The following is an 18,005-nucleotide window of genomic DNA, read 5'->3' as shown; positions in this document are numbered from 1 at the left end:
ACGCCATGTGGCTGGCATCTAGGATCACACCCTGCAGAGACCCATGGAGTGTGAGGACAAGTTCCAGAGTCACCCCACAAGCAAAGGAGGAGCTCAGAGAGATAAATCTGGAACTTGACTCATGAAGATACCATTCTATTTATATCATTCCTTAGAGAGAAACAGCTATACAGTATCTATGAAAACAGAAAATCCTTCATACACCTAAAGCTGTATAAGTGTGCAGGTGGGGGATAGATGTGGGGGGGTGTACGCACGCATGTGCACGTGTCAGAATAAAAAGCTGTTTCCTCTGTGACTATTTCCTTCTCCTCCTCCTCCCACAACTTCCTATTTACACCACTCATTCAATAAATATGTACTCTGTGTAGAACCCAATTAGTTGGGATTTGATGGTAGGCGACCCCACATAATTGATGCTTTGTTACTTAAAACTTGGATTTCACCTTCCTAGTGATACCAGACCCTAATTTCACCTATCACCCTGAAGGACTTCAGGTCCCAGAACATTTACTGAGACTGTATCTAATGGACCTGGCTCAGTGCTAGTCTTGGGAAGGACATTTGTGGCTATGGCCTCATAGGTTTAACACTGTCGGGATTAACAAATTTTATACCCAATGTTTCAGGAATAAAGAATAGAGTCTGAGTCCTGGCAGATCTAGGAGAGCCTGTGAGAGGAATGGAGAATATCTATCATTGGGCAGATACATTGCTTGTGAATGAAAAAAGGATTCATGGAGATTCCATTTGAATTTTATATGTTCAAGAGTATTTTTTTCTTTTTTATAACCCCTATAAACTCAAAATTCCAGAAACTATTTTTTTGAAATGAGCATAGTTGACTTCTCATTGGGCCTGTACCTCTCCCTCTAAAGATGTTTACGCTTGGTGGTTGTTGTGGTCGGTTCGCCGGACTCAGCGGCTCCGAGAGCCGGCTCTGCCCCCCTCCTCGCCGCCGCCATGAAGTGGATGTTCAAGGAGGACCACTCTCTGGAACACAGATGTGTGGAATCCGCGAAGATCCGAGCGAAGTACCCCGACCGCGTTCCGGTGATTGTGGAAAAAGTCTCAGGCTCTCAGATTGTTGACATTGACAAGCGGAAGTACTTGGTTCCATGTGATATCACTGTGGCTCAGTTCATGTGGATCATCAGGAAAAGGATCCAGCTTCCTTCTGAGAAGGCGATCTTCCTGTTTGTGGATAAGACGGTTCCACAGTCCAGCCTAACTATGGGAACAGCTTTACGGGAAGGAAAAGGATGAAGATGGATTCTTGTATGTGGTCTACAGTGGAGAGAACACTTTCGGCTTCTGAGGGCCAGCGCTGGGCTAGGTGCACCGCTCCTGCTTGTGTATCTTGTAAACAGCCAGTCGTTTTCAGTTATACCAGAACCTCTTCACATGAACCTCTTAGTGCATTTGTAACTGGATTTCTTTTTTTTTTTTTAGACTATAATTTTATTTTTTTCCTTGATTTTGAGGCATTTCATATTTTTCTAAAATCAGCTTCCATTTGTTCATTGGTCATCAGAAATGGTAGTTTGCTGGAGTACTGGTTTTTTTTTTTTGGTTTTTTTTTTGCCAGTTCTGGGCCTTGGACTCAGGGCCTGAGCACTGCCCCTGGCCTCTTTTTGCTCAAGGCTAGTACTCTGCCACTTGAGTCACAGCGCCACTTCTGGCCGTTTTCTATATATGTGGTGCTTGGGAATCGAACCTAGGGCTTCATGTATATGAGGCAAGCACTCTTGCCACTAGGCCATATTCCCAGCCCAGTACTGTTGTTTTTAACTTGTGTTAACCTAACATTCTGACACTTCAAGCATTTGTGACAGTGCACTAGGTGACCACGACTTATATAAAACAGCCTTGTGCTGATATATCAAATGATCTCAGAGCTCTCCTGCATGACATTGTTTGCCACTATTTTCTGTTTTTCAACCTTTTCATGAAGGCATCTTATTCACCATCAAGGTGCCCAACCAAGTGGACCCTGCTCTTTTTTTTTTTTTAAGTTTTTATTATAAAACTGATGTACAGAGAGGTTACAGTTTCACACGTTAGGCATTTCTTGTACTGTTTGTAACTGGATTTCTTAATATATTGGAAGGTTTTGTTTCCTTAGATTAGTAAATTATACAGTTTTATTTTGAATTTTATTTTCTGTGCACTGTCCTCATGGCTGTATTTCTCCAGGGAACTTGATCCTCTGGGAATCATATTTAATGAAAACATTTCCATAATGAAGTGAGGTAGGTGCCTTCTTTAAGTGAGAAGGAAGGTGATGATGCATTAATTTTGGATTATGTTTGAAGTGTTAGATGGCTAAGTATTAAAGGCGTCCAAATTAAATCCTTAGCAATCAGAACACTTGGCTTCACTAGATTCTGCCAACTGCCAAGCATGTTGGACTGAGCTAATCTGTTCCTCTTTCTGAAACTATTAAGGTAAATAACAATAAAACTTCCTCTTATAAAGGCAAAAAAAAAGATGTTTACGCTTCATTTACAAGTACGTTAACTTATTTCCTAAGTTAGTTTTGCCCTCCTGGCCAGAAACGTCTTCCATCTTCTCTTTTCCACTAGAACTCTGATTCCCTTGTTCCAGGAATCTCTAATAACAGCCCCAATCGGCTTGGAAGCTTCCATTCTCTAAAGTGCCTCCGACTTTTCATCCTCTTCCCTCTTTTCCAGCCTGCATCCCAGTTATAACTACCTCTTCCATGACTTCTGTTGCTAGGAGAGGCTTTTTGTTGACCTCCACAAAGAACTACATCATCCCTACATCAAATGCCACTGCTCTTCATTCCAGCCCACAGTGCTGGTAGGAGAAGACCAAAGTGCAATCCATCATCCATCCCCAATTCATTCAACCCCACACACCATGATTCCATTCATTCCTGATCAGGTTCCTAAGGTTTTGTCCTCTATTCAGACCATCTTATTCCTCTGTCCATAATTTGATTTTCAATGAAAACCTAAGTTCTACATTTACAGCAGAGTTGAGTTTCCCCTTTACTTGCTTCCATTTTCTGTAAGCAGACACCAGTAACTTGAAGATGGTCTTTTTGCATCGCTCCCACTTTCAGTGGTACCTCAAGTTATATCTTATGTGTAAGTCATCCCTCAGGGGCCTAGCAGAAAATGCTGCACACAAAGAGAACTCCTTAAATTCTCATGGTGGGGGAGAACATATGGCACAGAATATAGAGAGACCCACCTTCATGGAGGCTTGATATGACTCAGAATTCCAAGCATAGAATCTGATTTCTCTACTGGGAAGCAAACATCATACCTGCTTGTCTGGGTTCCACACACCTACACGCCAGGGTTGTCCCAGACGAAGGGTGTGCACGGAAAAGGTGAAAGAAGCCACCTCCGTCTCCCTCTCAGCCTCAGCCTCTCTGCTGAGAGCAGAAGGAAGTTGCCAAAGGCCAGGAGTCAAGGACAATGGAACTTAAGGATTCTGAGGCCCACACTTGGGATCCTCTTCCCCATGCTTTATTGAGTTGCCTTGTTTCATGCCTATGAAAAACCAAGTCTGATTTTAGTTTTTTACTATCTAAAGCAAAACTTTATTTCAAATTGCTTTTTAAATACATTTATCTTTGGGGATTTCTGTACATCAAAGAGAGATTGTAAGGCTGCATTTTACATAGATAAGCATTTATAGATTTATAGATTACCATAAAATTCACTAAGTTCATTTTGAAACAATCTATACTTATTTGCAAGGTAATCTTTTGGAAACCTGCACATGACAGATCAGCTTTGCATCTTGACTTAAGAAAGATATCAAAAGTACCCACATTTTTCCCTTGGAGAAACTAGAAGAATGTCAATGGAAGTTTTGCTTAATATACAGCGCAAAATTTCTTAAAATAGCATTTCTTACCACCCTACCTGGGAACAGATAGAGAGAAGATAGACAGACAGACAACACATAGATAGATGATAAAATTTTCCCTACATAAAGTTTCCCTCCTTTCTAGGATTGCACAAAAATTTTACCAATAGCCTGGTAAGCATTAAGTGAATATATACCCTCTCAATTTCCTTCCCTTCTTCTCTCTTGCTTAATTCTTCAATATGGAGATCAACTTCACCTGTTTGATTTTGTTGTGGTTAGTTTTCCTCATTGGCTCCTTTCTCTCATTCCAAGCCACATGTAAACATAAATAAGAGCCTTCCATTTATAGCAGGGAGAGGATGTATAACCACCTACTATAATATCTTCTTAATCTTCACCAGACCTATGTTTGGCAAAAGGATTCATGGTCATCCCAAATTGTCCAGAGGAAATTGAGAATTCCAGTTGAATTTGACTTTCCCAGGTCAGAGAATGTGTAGTAGGTGTTCTGTAGAAAATCCTAGAGAATCACAGATCCCATAGGTGTGAACTTACCTCAGGCTACACTGGTACAGGCTAGTGACGTACTTCCTGCTCATGCACAGCATGCTCAGCAGAATACCCTCTTGGTTGGGGAAGGGAATTTCTCATATATTTAAGTTTGTCTCATAAAATGTTGTTAAGACAACTATTTGGCAGTCCTAAAACCGAGTGAAGAGTGTGATACAAGAGGAGGAGGACAGGGCTTTCTGCTTGTCTGTTATCCTTGTCCCCATCCTATACACACACAGGCACAACACGTTCTTACCCTCTAATTTATGCTTACCTGGTACTCTGCAGACTGGGAAATTATTTCCTCCATCTTCAGAGGAAGTTCAGAAGAGATTAATGTGTCTATTTTCAGAGAATCAGAAATGCGGCAATACCAGATGACAGATGTCCTGAAAGTTATATAAAGAACTTTCTTGTTCCTTGCGTGAAAAGACACGAAACTAGAGGGAGGGCCAGCAGCCTCACCGGTAGTCTTTGAGTGTACCAAAGACACTGCTCAAGTCCTCTGAATCCAGTGCTATCACACTTAGAATCTCAGGCTATTCCTCTAAACCCTCCTCCTTTTTTTGTTTGTATTCCAGGAAAAAGAAGATGACTATTATTACAGGTGAACTGGCTAGAAGGAAAAGGTTGTAGAGAAACTGGAAGATGGTCTATGTAACCGATCTGTTAGAATCACTCCTCTGACTTCTCGTCCAGTGGCCGGCAAGGGGTAGGTGGGCTGGAAGGAATTCCTTACACAAAGACAATGTAAGCAAAGATTTTAAATGAGAAATAATTGGTCAACTACCAGGTCCCCAATGACAGGACATAAAACATGAGCCAGGGCATATGAGATAAAACTGGAGAGGAAGGTGGCGCCACATCATATCAAAATTTAGACTTTATTCTGTAGGTAGAAGGATTAAGGGGTTATTGAGAGATTCTGTGTAGGAGAATGGCAGTGGCTCATTATGTGTGAAATGATTTCTTTTTTTTTTTTTTTGCCAGTCCTGGGACTTGAACTCATGGCCTGAGCACTGTCCCTGGCTTCTTTTTTTTTTGGCCAGTTCTGGGGCTTGGACTCAGGGCCTGAGCACTGTCCCTGGCTTCTTTTTGCTCAAGGCTAGCACTCTGCCACTTGAGCCACAGCACCACTTCTGGCCGTTTTCTGTATATGTGGTGCTGGGGAATGGAACCCAGGGCCTCATGTATACAAGGCAAGCACTCTTTCCACTAGGCCATATCCCCAGCCCCCCTGGCTTCTTTTTGTTCCAGGCTAGCACTCTACCACTTGAGCCACAGCACCACTTCCTGCTTTTTCTATATATGTGGTGCTGAGGTATGGAACCCAGGGCTTCATGTATGTGAGGCAAGCACTCTACCAGTAGGCCATATTCCCAGACCATAAAATGATTTCTTTTGACATAATTTCAGACTTAAAGTTTCAAGAATAGTATAAAGATTTCTGGATACCTTTCAAACAGATGTACTAGATTCCTAGTTGTTGATATTTTCCTCCTTTTTCCTTCTTTCTCCCTTCCTCTTCTTCTTTCTCCTTCTCCTCCTCTTCTTCCGCCTTCTGCCCCTCCATATACACTTCTTCCCTCAAACTGTGCCTCAACTTACAATGGATTTCATCTGTATAAAACTATCACATATTAAAAATGTTTTAAGTCAAAAATGCCTTTAGTACATCGAACCTAATGAACACCATGGCGTATCTAGCCTACATTAAATGACCTCAAGACACATTAATATGCCTTGGGCGAAGTCATATAACACAAATTTAATTTTAATAATAAGATGTTGAATATCTTATGTAATGTCTTCAATACTAGAGTGAAAATCAAAATTGGGGACTCAAAGTACAGTTTGAGATTTTGTTTTGTTTTTTCTTGTTGTCATTGGGTTTTTTTTGCTGGTACTAGGATTTGAACTCAGGGTCTTAACACTTGCTTGGCTTGCTTATTCTACTGGTGCTGTACCACTTGAACCATCCTTTCACTTCTGGATATTTTTTCTGGTTCATTGGAGAGAGGAGTCTCTTGGATTTATTTCCCCAGGCTTCTTTGAACTGTAATCCTCAGATCTCAGCCTCCTAAATAGCTAGAATTATAAGTATAAGCTGCCAGCACTACATTTCAAATTACAGTGTTTTTGTGGTGGTTTGGGATTTGTTTTTGGTAGATGATGTGTATGGCTTTACAGTATTTTGAAGTAAAACAAAATTGTAAGCATAAAACAAGTTCCATATGTGCATATATTTGCATCTCAATATACATATATGTACATCATAGTAATAATATATATCTATGCTGAAGTTTTCAGCAAGCGAGATATCAGGGAGAATTTTGGAGGTCAGAGCTGATGAAAGTCAGATTAGAACAGTCATACGTTACCGATTAAGTCATAGATCAATGGAACTTGGCAAATGTACATAGTGAGTGACAGTGCTTGTCTGCCGGCTGGAACTGCTGAGTAGATGGTAGATGGTGGTTCTGTTTCCTGAAATAGAAAATGAGCACAAGAAGGGAAGAACAAAAAGTTCAGTGCTGGATGTGTTGAGATCACTGTGCCTTTGCTATAGCCAGATTGATCTTTTAATCAATAAATGATATTAAGTATATTTATAGGGTACGGTAAGTGCGTACATCAATCAAAACAACACAGCCTGCATCAGGTGGAGATATTAGGGCATGGTACAAGGTGTGCCATGGATCTGAAGCACAAATCAGAGGCCTGGCCTAAAGAAAGAATTGCAAGTCATCACTACCAAAGTGCTATTAGAACCACAGGAATGAAGATCACAAAGGAAAAACAGAAGCCTCAAAGGGCCCAGCAAAACCTCACCCTTTCTGGGACTTCATTCACCATCTTGGAGCTACTGAAATTACAGAAAAGCCCCAGTGTGCTGAACTACCAGTGTCCCCCCCCCCCCCCCCCCCATCACTAGATCTGAACATGGAACAGGTACGAAATCAAGGAACTTGATTTCGTGGGGATTGGAGGTGAATCGCTCACTCCTCACAGAGACTTCCTAAGAATCAGGAAAAGGAGAGGTTGTTTGAAGGAGTTAATCACCTCGGCTCTTAGAAGTTGGTTAAGAGCAAAGGAGTCTAGGTTCTGTCTTGGTGAGACTCTGGTGCAGGCCCCAGCACGTTTCCAAGGAGAAAGGGGCAGGTCAGAGCTATGTGCTGTGTCCCAGAGAGTCTTGGAAACATCGGAGTGGGGTGTGGGTGTCTTAACAGGCCTGCTCCTGCCACCCTTGGCAAGGCCTGGCTTTGAAGTTGGGGAAGGACAGAGGGGAGGAGAATTCCCAGTTGAAACTGTGATGCAAGCCAAAGTCCTAAGTTCTTTGTTTGCTTGGATGGTCATTTTCATTTGCTTTTTGTCAAGTACACAGAGTTTAAATCCCCTCACTAACATAAAGTATGACTTCAAGTATGTAATTTCCCTTATCTCATTCACCTTTTCCACATTTGTTAGTGAAAAGACTTGGTAGAACATATTAGTATTTTCTAGTTTGGGGGTTTCACTAAGCTGAATGCGAGAGATGGAGAAAAGATAAAGAGAGGAAAGAAGGTAGGGCAGGAAGGAAACAAGGAAGAGATGGAGGAAGGGAGAGAAAGGGAAGGGGGGGAGGAAGGGAAGGAAGAAGATCAGTGAAAATATCAAACTTTTTATTTTACCAAGTAAACAGAGGAAGGGGAATCCTATATAATTACTATCATTTCACGAAATAATGGTTGAAAGAGAATAGTCTCAAAAAAATAAACAACCAACAAATAAAAGACCCTTAAAAAAGTTAGCAGCTTTATGCCAACTTCTCTAAAAGATAAGGACATTTTCTCCTGTGACTTGATGAGAATTTCATTAATTGTTGCTTCATATCTTTGGTCCAAGAGATGATGGAATGCTCTGTTTAACTGCTGGGCTCTTTCCAGTCTGCCACCTATTCATCTACAACATTTTTTTCTGTTCTGTCCAAGGCCTACTACCAGGAGAGAACAAGCCTCTGGCCTTCAGCTGGCATATGGCTACCTTACCTTAGCTAGGTTTGCTTCTTTCCCAGTGCTCACTATAAGGCTGTCAGGCAGTGGGGGTAAATCTTCTTTGTAGCCCTTATTATTCCTTCCTTCTCCTGTGGCCTACCCAGCCACTTCTCCCTTGGTGTCCAACTTCATTAAACACGTGAGTATGGACAGGAGTCTTGTCTTTCTTTATGGTTCTCCTAGGTCTAATCTCTACCGTTCCCATTTTTAATCACTTAGAACAAAAAAGCTCCTTCAACTCCTTCCCTTTCTATTTCTCCTCTTAGTCTTCCAGCCTTCTGTGCTGCTCTGTGAGATCAGTACCTTATCATGTCTTTCTCCCCATCTGTTCTCCCTCCCTTGATCTTTTCCACCTCCACTCCTGCCCTACCTCACTCACTGTGCATGCTCCTGACAACTAGGCCCCAGACTACCTTAGTCTTGTCCTTCCTTTGGCTTGCCATTCTCCAAGGGGAGGGTCATTCTACATTTAACCCAGAAAGATACTTACAGGTGGTCATACTGTGTAGGAGAGAAAACCCAAGCCCTAGAGAGGAAAAGTCAATCATTCCGAAAGCTTGCTGTCATTACTGGCCAAGCTAGAAGCATACTTGAGCCTTCTTGACATATGCCAAAGCCTTTCCACTTCCCTATGCTATTAAACAAAGTTTTGAAAAAATGCTTTTCTGTAAGAGAGGAAACATAGAATGTGAAATGAGTATAATCAAAATGCATTAGAAAGTCAAGCACTGATAGTTCATACTTATAATCCTAGCTACTCAGAATTGTGAGGATCGTGGTTTGAAGCCCACGTGGGCAGAAAAGTCCATGAGATTCTTATTTCAATTAATTACCAAAAAGAAAGAAAAAAGCTACAAGTGGAGCAGTGGATAAAGTGGTAGGGTGCTAACTTTGTGCAAAAGTAAAGCTCAGGAACAGCACCCAAGCCCTGAGTTCAAGTCCCAGGACCAGCACACACCAAAAACAACACTTTATGTAGTATGAAAATAGTGTAATGAAATCCACTGAAATTGTCTCTAAAGGAAAAAGGAGGAAAGAGGACTAAGAAAGAAAATAGAGTGAGTGAATATGATCAAAATACACTATATTTACCTAGTTTATTATATATACATATATATATATATATATATATATATATATATATATATCCGTGTACGCCTGGCTTTCTTCAAGGGTAAGGAGGGAGGTAAAGCAATCTTATATGGCCGCGTGCACCTGAGGTCTTTCCTGAGCCCCCCCACTCCACTCTGGCCTTACCTGCGGGTCGGGTGACCAGGGGAGAGGGTGAGAAAGGGAGCGATTAGAGTAGAGTAGAGCCTGACCCCCCGTGCCAGGGGAGCACTTTTTGTACAATTACTTCTTTGTCATATGACAAAGAATCATGGCTCCACTGTTTAGAGCCATGGCCCAGTCTTCTCTCTGCAATTCAGCTCTCCTAGCTGGTCTAGGGTTTAGGGCTTTCCATAGAGTTTGAACAACACTCACTGTCCACTCCCAATCTCATTGACCATTCATCCCAGCCAGGTGGCTCTCTTTTTTTCCATTAGACACAGAAACCATCTTCTCACCTCTCGAAGTTTTCTCTGTCCACATCTCCTTTCCAAGAATGTCCTCATTCTTATCAGAGAAACTATTTGGGCTTCAATTCTGAGCCAGAACCTTTGTTAGGTATGCTTCTTATCCATCAATGCTTTTTATCCATAAGAAGCTCACCATCTAGGAGCCTTTCCTGTCTTTCCTGATGCTTTGCTGTTGACAGTGGGCACATCCCACGGGAAAAGCTTCTCCTCTGAGCTCTATGACACCCTTGTTCCATATCATCCCTCAGGGACTGAGTCACAGTGTTGCTCTTTGAGCACCAGATCCTCTGTCACATTGGGCTGGACTTGTCTTCTCAAGGACTTCCCAACCCCCACAGTATGTGACATGAAGTTTGCTTCCTATACACTTGCTAATTGACTGGACCCAGCCAAACTCAGCTCCTTGCCTCCTCCCCTGCCTGGTTCAAGGCCTTCTCAGGTCAAATGTGTTGCTACTGCCTAGGACTAAAACCTAGCAGGTGAACATCTATATCCCACTTATAGGCCCACTGAGAGAGGGCAGGCCCTATACCCTCGCCTCATTGAATTACCTCACATAATCATGCTGGTATTTGTGGAAGAGAAATAAGAATGAGATGAACTCTAAGGAAAATCTGGAAAGGAAGAAATATTAACCAGTGCCATGTGGAGTCCTAGCCATATGGAATGAATTCAAAGTGAGAAGTCATTGCCTGATGGACCTAGGGTAGATAGCATATAGACACATACACATATATGTATGTATGTGTGTATGTATATGTGAATATGTGTGTTTTAGATACCACCTTCAGTCTCATCAGCTTTCTGAGGGATCTTCTTATTTCCCCATAAACATTTGTGCCAACGCATTGGAAATATCACTCTGTGTGTGTGTGTGCGCGCGCGCGCGCACACGCGCATTCCTATATCTGTTAGAGAGGAATCCGAGGGTTAGGAAAAGTGAATGACAGAGAGTGATGCTGATTGAAAACCAGTGTTCCAAAGTCTAGGATAAATATTTGGTGTTATTAGTGGCTTCTATGTTATCCATTCTTTTTTCTGTCCTCTGGCAATAGAATTAGAATTGCATCATGCATTCTTGAGGTAGCTGGTTCCACCACCAAATGTCTGTTCTGGGTGGTGGAGGTACATGCAACAAAAGATGACAGGATTGAACACCCCCAAACCCACAAAGTGGATAGTCACACTTTCTCCAAACATCCAGGGATCACTCCAGTAACATTTGGTTTCAGTTAATCCAAGCCAAACAATTGAAAAATATCTATAGGGTTTGGGAGAAAGAAGCTAAGAGGACATGAAGCAGCCTAACTATTCATTCCCATGGACACAGACATAGCAAAGGCAGACCTACTCACAGGCCTCCTCGGCTGTATTTCCTTGAATACGGGAAGAACTTGGCCATCCTTGCCTCCCTGTATTCCTAACACAGACACAGTGACTGGAATGTGGTACAAGTACAGCCTTTCTTGCTAAATAAATGACTATCCCAAAGTCATTACCCACACAGCCTTTCTTCACTGTTGTTAGGAACTTGTGCTGAAATTCTAAGACCCTTTCTAAGACCACGAAGGGGTTGTCCTTCTGAGATACCTGTATTCCTTCAGGTTTCTCTCAGTTCCTTGCTTCCATACAGCCTATGATCCCTGACAGTCAGGACCATGGTTTAATGAAAAGACATTACTGCCTGAGTCTGAGTCTTCTAGGCTTGTAACGACTCCCTAAGATCTTGAGAAATTCTAAGGTTTCCAATAGAGCCATAGTGAAATTCCATGTCTGACATTAAAGATGTACCATCCTCAAGACAAAGACTGGCTTGTCTGTTTCCACTTCTGTCAAGTTCTTTTTCATTTCTCAATGTATTTTTGTATTTGTTTATTTATGTATTTTTTGTTTACTATTTAGAAATAGGTCTTACCATGTAGCCCCAGTTTCCCTTGAAACTCGTAACTCAGGTTGTTCCCAAACACAGTTCTCTGTCTAAGCCTCCCAAAATACTAGGATTATACCACCAGGCCTGTCCCTCAATATACTTTTCATTGAAAAATAATAAATAAATATACACATGATACACAATGTGATGTTTTGCTATGTGAACATAATGTGTGGTAGATTAATTAAGCTATTTAACATGTATTATCACAGCTAAGCACCAATGGTTCATGCCTATTATCCTAGCTGTTCAGGAGGCTGAGATCTGAGAATTGTATTCTGATGCCAAGCCAGGTGGAAAAATCCCAGAGACTTATCTCCAATTAACCAGGAAAAAAAAAAAAAAACTAGATATGGAGATGTGGCTCAAATGATAGAGTGCCAGCCATTAAATGAAAAAGCTGAATAAGACTGTAAGGCCCAAAATTCAAGCCCCAGTACTGGATATTGATAGTTTAATCAAATTACAGTAGACAATTGGTTTGGACTGAGTTTCTCCATTCGGTCCAGGAGACCAAATCAAAACAGAATAAGTTCCATGCCGCCACATTAAACCTTGTTAAATGGCCTTCTAGATTATCAAGAAAGAGAAAAAATAGATAGTTAAGGAGCCTGTTTCAGCCAGCATCACCAGGAAATCCCATCTGCTTTAACCTTTATAAGAAACTGACCTATCCATTTTGGGTTGTTGCTTTTTGTTTTGTGTTTCTGCTTCCTAAGTTTTTTTTCTTGTCTATTACACCAAACCCTTCTGCTCTTCCCAGCTCATTCATACCCAGAACATTCATTTTCTTTTATAGACTAAGGTGTGGGCCAGTTCTAGAATCACAAATAAAATCCAGTTAAGATCTTTAAACAAAATTTGTTTTAATTGTGACACATACATTTTATTTTGATGTGGTAAGAACACTTAAAATCAATTTTCATTACAGTATTATTAGCTACAGCCGCCATGATAAGTAATAGATGTCTTGAATTTATTTCTCCTGTATGACTTCTCCAGTCAAGATCTTATGACACTGGTGACAAGAGCTACTCTCTGCCCTCATATGTTTGCAACTATCCACTCCATACTTCTTTTTTTCTAAGTTACCTTCAAATACTTGTACAAAGAGATTTCAATTTAACATGTGTACAATTATGTGTACAGTGCATCTTGATCCTTTGACACCCTTTCCACCACCCTATGTCTCTCTATTATCTTCCCTGTTCTCATCCATCTTCTCAAGTTTCCTGGCTCCATTTTTACAAATATACACTTAGTGTTGTGACTGTATTGTATTTTTCCTCCATACCTCTAAGAGTGTATCTTGGTCTAGTAGTCAAAGCCCAACTTCATGAAGCACCCAACAATTGTCGAACACTCATTTTGTGCCAAACACACGCACATACTTTCCATAAATTATCCATTTTAATCCTTACTACTGACATGCAGGGTGGCATTATCATCCTCATTAACAGATGAGAAAGAGGAAGTTAAAAAATATTAAGTGCTCCAAGTCACCCAACTGGTAAAAGCAGAAACTCAATATGAATACATGTCATCCTTTATCAGATACGGGGCATTCAAGTCTGTGCCCTATGGTCTTCCTTCCTGTCTCTTTGGGGATCTCTAACAGGAATAAGGAGGAAGCACTGGGGCTTGGAGCTCAGCATTCAGCCAGCCCAAGTAAGTCCTTCATGAGCTCATTTTAATGCAATGTATCTAAGTTCCCCCACCCCTGTCCACCTATGATAATCATTTCCCTGGGAACCCTGGAGTCTGAGTGACTTATACATATGTAGAAAGATAGAGAGATAAGTTCTGTCTACTGTAACCACCCAGTTTGTCTAATGGGACCTAATGGTTTTTCCCAATAGCAGGCAGGACTTCCTACAGGGCTACAGTCCCATTGTATTGATTAAATAACAATAGAAAGAAAGAAAGAACAACAAAGTTTTTTCTTCTCTTTTTTGCAAGCTGATTGTGGCTGGCTCTCAGTCCAGATGAAGATAAAGTCAATTTCACTATGCTTAATGAAATTCCAAGAGAATCATCCCCATTCTCAGCTGTTGTCCTTAACACAATGCTAACACACACATAGTCCTCTCGGGAGACCCCCCCCCCCCACCATTTGCCAACCGGAACTCCTCAAAACATTCCTCGCTCCCCTCGCACGCATACCCATTCCTGTCTTGAATGCTTGCTCGGGACCATCCCAGATGCCAAGGTTCTAAGTCAAAAGTCATGAATGGGTTTGGAAATCCAAGGCTGGCCCTTGTAAGGTGATGGGGAGGTGGCACGAGGGGAAGGGTGAAGTCACCATCAGCCCCAAGTCCCGCCATGCCACGAGGGAGACTGCGAGCCTGAGGGCGTGAGTAAAACCTGAAGTTTGAGGAAGGACAGGTGGATCCTATTGTGATGAGGGACTAATTAGTCCACCCCAATCTTAGGCCAGCTCATGACCTCAGGCACGGCCATGAGATACATAAAAGGTGGGCCAGCTCAGAGCACCCCAAACCCACTGGCATCTCCGCACTTCAGAGACTGGTGACCTCTGGTAAGTCTAACAGGGTAGCACCCTCCTAACAGCCTCTCTCTGCCTGTATCCCAATGCTTGACTAGAAGCTGGGTGGAAGCTATAGATGGTTGGTCAGAAAGAAAGGACTCATCTAGGCATCTTTCCTTTTTTTCCTTTCGGTCCTTTCCATATGTTTTGAGACCAGCAGAAGAGTGTGGGAGGTTGGGTGGAGATGGGAAAGGTTTCCAAGAGAGACGGTGTCCTGAGGACCCTCTTGGCAAGCTGTGGCTGCCATGGCTTGCCAGATACTGAGAAGGAATCAGGAGAAGGAGAGATCCAGGCAGAGCCACTGGTAGGCAAAAGGGTAGGGTTTGGAGAGTCAGGAAACCAAACTGACTTAGAAGAGTAGAGCAGAGAAGGAAGGATCTAAGGAACAGACAAGGGACACGGCAGTGTGATGAGTGGTACGGGCCTGCTTGGGGAACCAGAAGACTTCTGTTCCAGCCACCAGTGCCAGGCATCTATGCAACCACTCCTCTTCTCTCTGAGGCTGGCTTTCTTCAAGGAGATTCAAGAGAATCTAGCCAAATGGCTTGTTGATCTTCGTCTAGTCCCTCTGTTCTATGAATCTCTTAGGGAATGGCTTAATTGCTTCTTTGTAACTTTCTGTGCATGTACTTACAAAATCAAAACCATTCTTAGTGCTCATTATCTACTGCCTTTTCTGAGTGTGTGCATGCACACATCTATGTCTGTCTGTAGCTCTGACTGTATGGATGTATCTTTGCATACTCCCTCCTTCCTTACTCTCTAAAAGCAGAGAAGTAACTTTCTGAAAGTCATATGGCTGAGTGATTCAGGAAGAACACAGATACCAGGCAATTCTGTTCCAGAAACCAGAGTTTTACCATCATTGCTTATAGTTGTTTGCTCTGTCCTTCTTGCTTTTTCTTTTCATCTTTCCCTTTGTCTTCCTCTCTTTTTTTCCTTTTCTTTCACTCTTTCTCCATTTCTCTCCTTCCTTCGTTTGTTTTTGTTTTTGTTTTTTTTGCCAGTCCTGGGGCCTAAACTCGGGGCCTGAGCACTGTCCCTGACTTCTTTATACTCAAGGCTATCACTCTACCATTTGAGCCACAGCGCCACTTCTGGCTTTTTCTATATATGTGGTGCTGAGGAATTGAACCTAGGGCTTCATGTATACGAAGCAAGCATTCTTGCCACTAGGCCATATTCCCAGCCCTCCTTCCTTTTTTATCTCCCTTCCTTCTTTTTTCCTCTTTTCCTCCTTCCCTTCCTCCCTTCCTCTATCCTTCCCTGCTTCTTTGTCCTCAAAAGGAGTTGCGATGGCACACATGTACACCTTAAACTTTGTGGAGCAATCAGGTCAAGGTAAAAATCAGAGCAGCATACTGGTGTGAATGGAGCGTCACCTGGGCCCCAAGATCTATTGCTCAAGTATAACTCATTTTGTGTCTCTTTTGTTTCCAGTTACAAATCCAACTCAGAATGTCTCAACAGAAGCAGAAGCAGTGCTGTCCCCCACCCCAGCAGTGCTGCCCCCCACCCCAGCAGTGCTGTCCCCCACCCCAGCAGTGCTGCCCCCCACCCCAGCAGTGCTGCCCCCCACCCAAGCAGTGCTGTCCCCCACCCAAGCAGTGCTGCCCCCCACCCAAGCAGTGCTGTCCCCCACCCAAGCAGTGCTGCCCCCCACCCCAGCCATGCTGCCCCCCACCCCAGCAGACCAAGCAAGTTTGTCAGCCTCCACCCAAGTGCCCACCCCCTCAGCAATGCCAGAAGTCCAAGCGGAAGTAAGCTCTCGGCTTCTGACCAGAGGAAAGGCCCCAGGGAGAGAGCATGAAGATGCTCCTGGGTCAGCACCCCACATTCCTTCTCATCAGCCAAGCATTGGCCCACTCACCCCCTGCTTCTGGACAGCAGCCTCATACTTGGGTGAAAGGCAGCACCGGGATCCTGGCTTCCTCGATCTCTGCCTCTTCTTAATTAGCAGCTGCAGTTTCCAACTCTGACAAAGATCTGGTTCTGAGTTGCCGAATCATCTTTGCTGACATGTATCCACATCACCCTGATGGAAGCTCCGGAGGCACACCCAGACAGCCACCCTTTCCCATCACCCTTCCCAAGCAATTAAAAGAGAATTCCTCTGGCACGAAACTGTCTGTCTGGTGATTCTGTTGGTTGAAAAATGTGAGTTTCCTGTAGGTTTTTTTTTATTATTATTATTATTATTATTATTATTATTATTACTACTACTACTACTATTGGCATCTCACTCCTGATCCAAAGCCCCAGTGGATGGCACAGAGAAGACATTGAGGAGGTCCACTTCTTAGGTCCCAGGGAATCTACAAGGATCCTGACAGAGTAAAGAGTGAGAGATGGAGATTCCACAGCACAGATATTCACTTGTTCACAGAAAATGGGGGGGGGGGGGAGCAGACAAGGGAGCACAGTGTACAGCAAAGAATGCGTGCAAGAAAGAGGAACCCTGCCAGGTCCACGCAGAGTCAATGAACCCACCAACAGAAAGCTACAAAAAGTAAAAGAAAAGGGCTCAGGCGAATAAATTCTGACTCAGCGAGCATGCTCCAAAGGCTAATCAGTCAAAAAGAATGGAAGAGAGAGTCTCCAAAAACTTTCCCATAACTAAAAATAAATAAAGAAATAAAAAGACCAAAGTCTCTTCAAGCTAACCAAATGTGCAATTGTGAGATGGTTTATACAAACAAGCATTCAACATGAATGGCTATGCAAATATCAACACATGTGTATATACCTGTTAGTTACTTTTATCTGAATTCTAGCTCCATTATTTCTCCAACTGAAGATTCCCTTGGGTTATTTTTTTGAGAATTTCTTGTATGTTTGAGAAATAATTCAGACATAAAGACCATCCAAAGTTCTTATTTTTATTGTTTCAATTATGTACCCACATCTCTTTGTTTCATATAGTAGTCCAAAAATTAGAGCATTTAAATCTTCTCTCCTATATTTGCCTTCCTTTTCATGCTTCTTGATTTCAACAGAGTTCTGTGGACCAACCTTCGGTGGCCAAAAGACACGAGGGAAGGAAATAATAGAAACTTAGAATCTGGATTATCCCCGATCTATATCACAAACGATGGGGAATGCAAAGTTAGCTAAAGATCACAGCTTAGAGCTTGGCTTCCCTGGGTGGCCAGGCTCTTAATTTCCTTTCCAACTATGCATCCATCCATGTATCTGTCTCCCATCCATTCATCAGAATGTGACAGACATCATGAAGTCATAGAATCACAGCTCAGGCCTCCAGGCCTCTTGGCTTAACAATCTCAATAAATTCAAAGCTGAGAGCCACAAGATAGCAAAAATAGCTAGACAGGGAAGCATCCAATTCAAAAATGACTTGAGCAGTACACCACTTGGCTCAGGCTCTCGAAGTTCAAGACAGACTGGGAGACTAAGGACCCTGAGGGCTTCTGAGGGAGGAAGAAGAACTTGGCCATCTTGGTAGTTTATTTAGCACCTACCACAGGACTTCGAGATGCATGGTAGTGAAGGTG

At 42.6% G+C, this 18,005-nt stretch overlaps 1 pseudogene; it reads left to right on the top strand.

The window, feature by feature from the left end:
• Positions 1-906: 906 nt before the first annotated feature.
• Positions 907-1,437, top strand: LOC125360036 (annotated as a pseudogene).
• Positions 1,438-18,005: the final 16,568 nt, after the last annotated feature.

This window comes from Perognathus longimembris, chromosome 11, assembly GCF_023159225.1.
Source record: "Perognathus longimembris pacificus isolate PPM17 chromosome 11, ASM2315922v1, whole genome shotgun sequence".
Classification (NCBI taxonomy): domain Eukaryota; kingdom Metazoa; phylum Chordata; class Mammalia; order Rodentia; family Heteromyidae; genus Perognathus; species Perognathus longimembris.
This window is presented reverse-complemented; position numbering and strand designations above follow the sequence as displayed.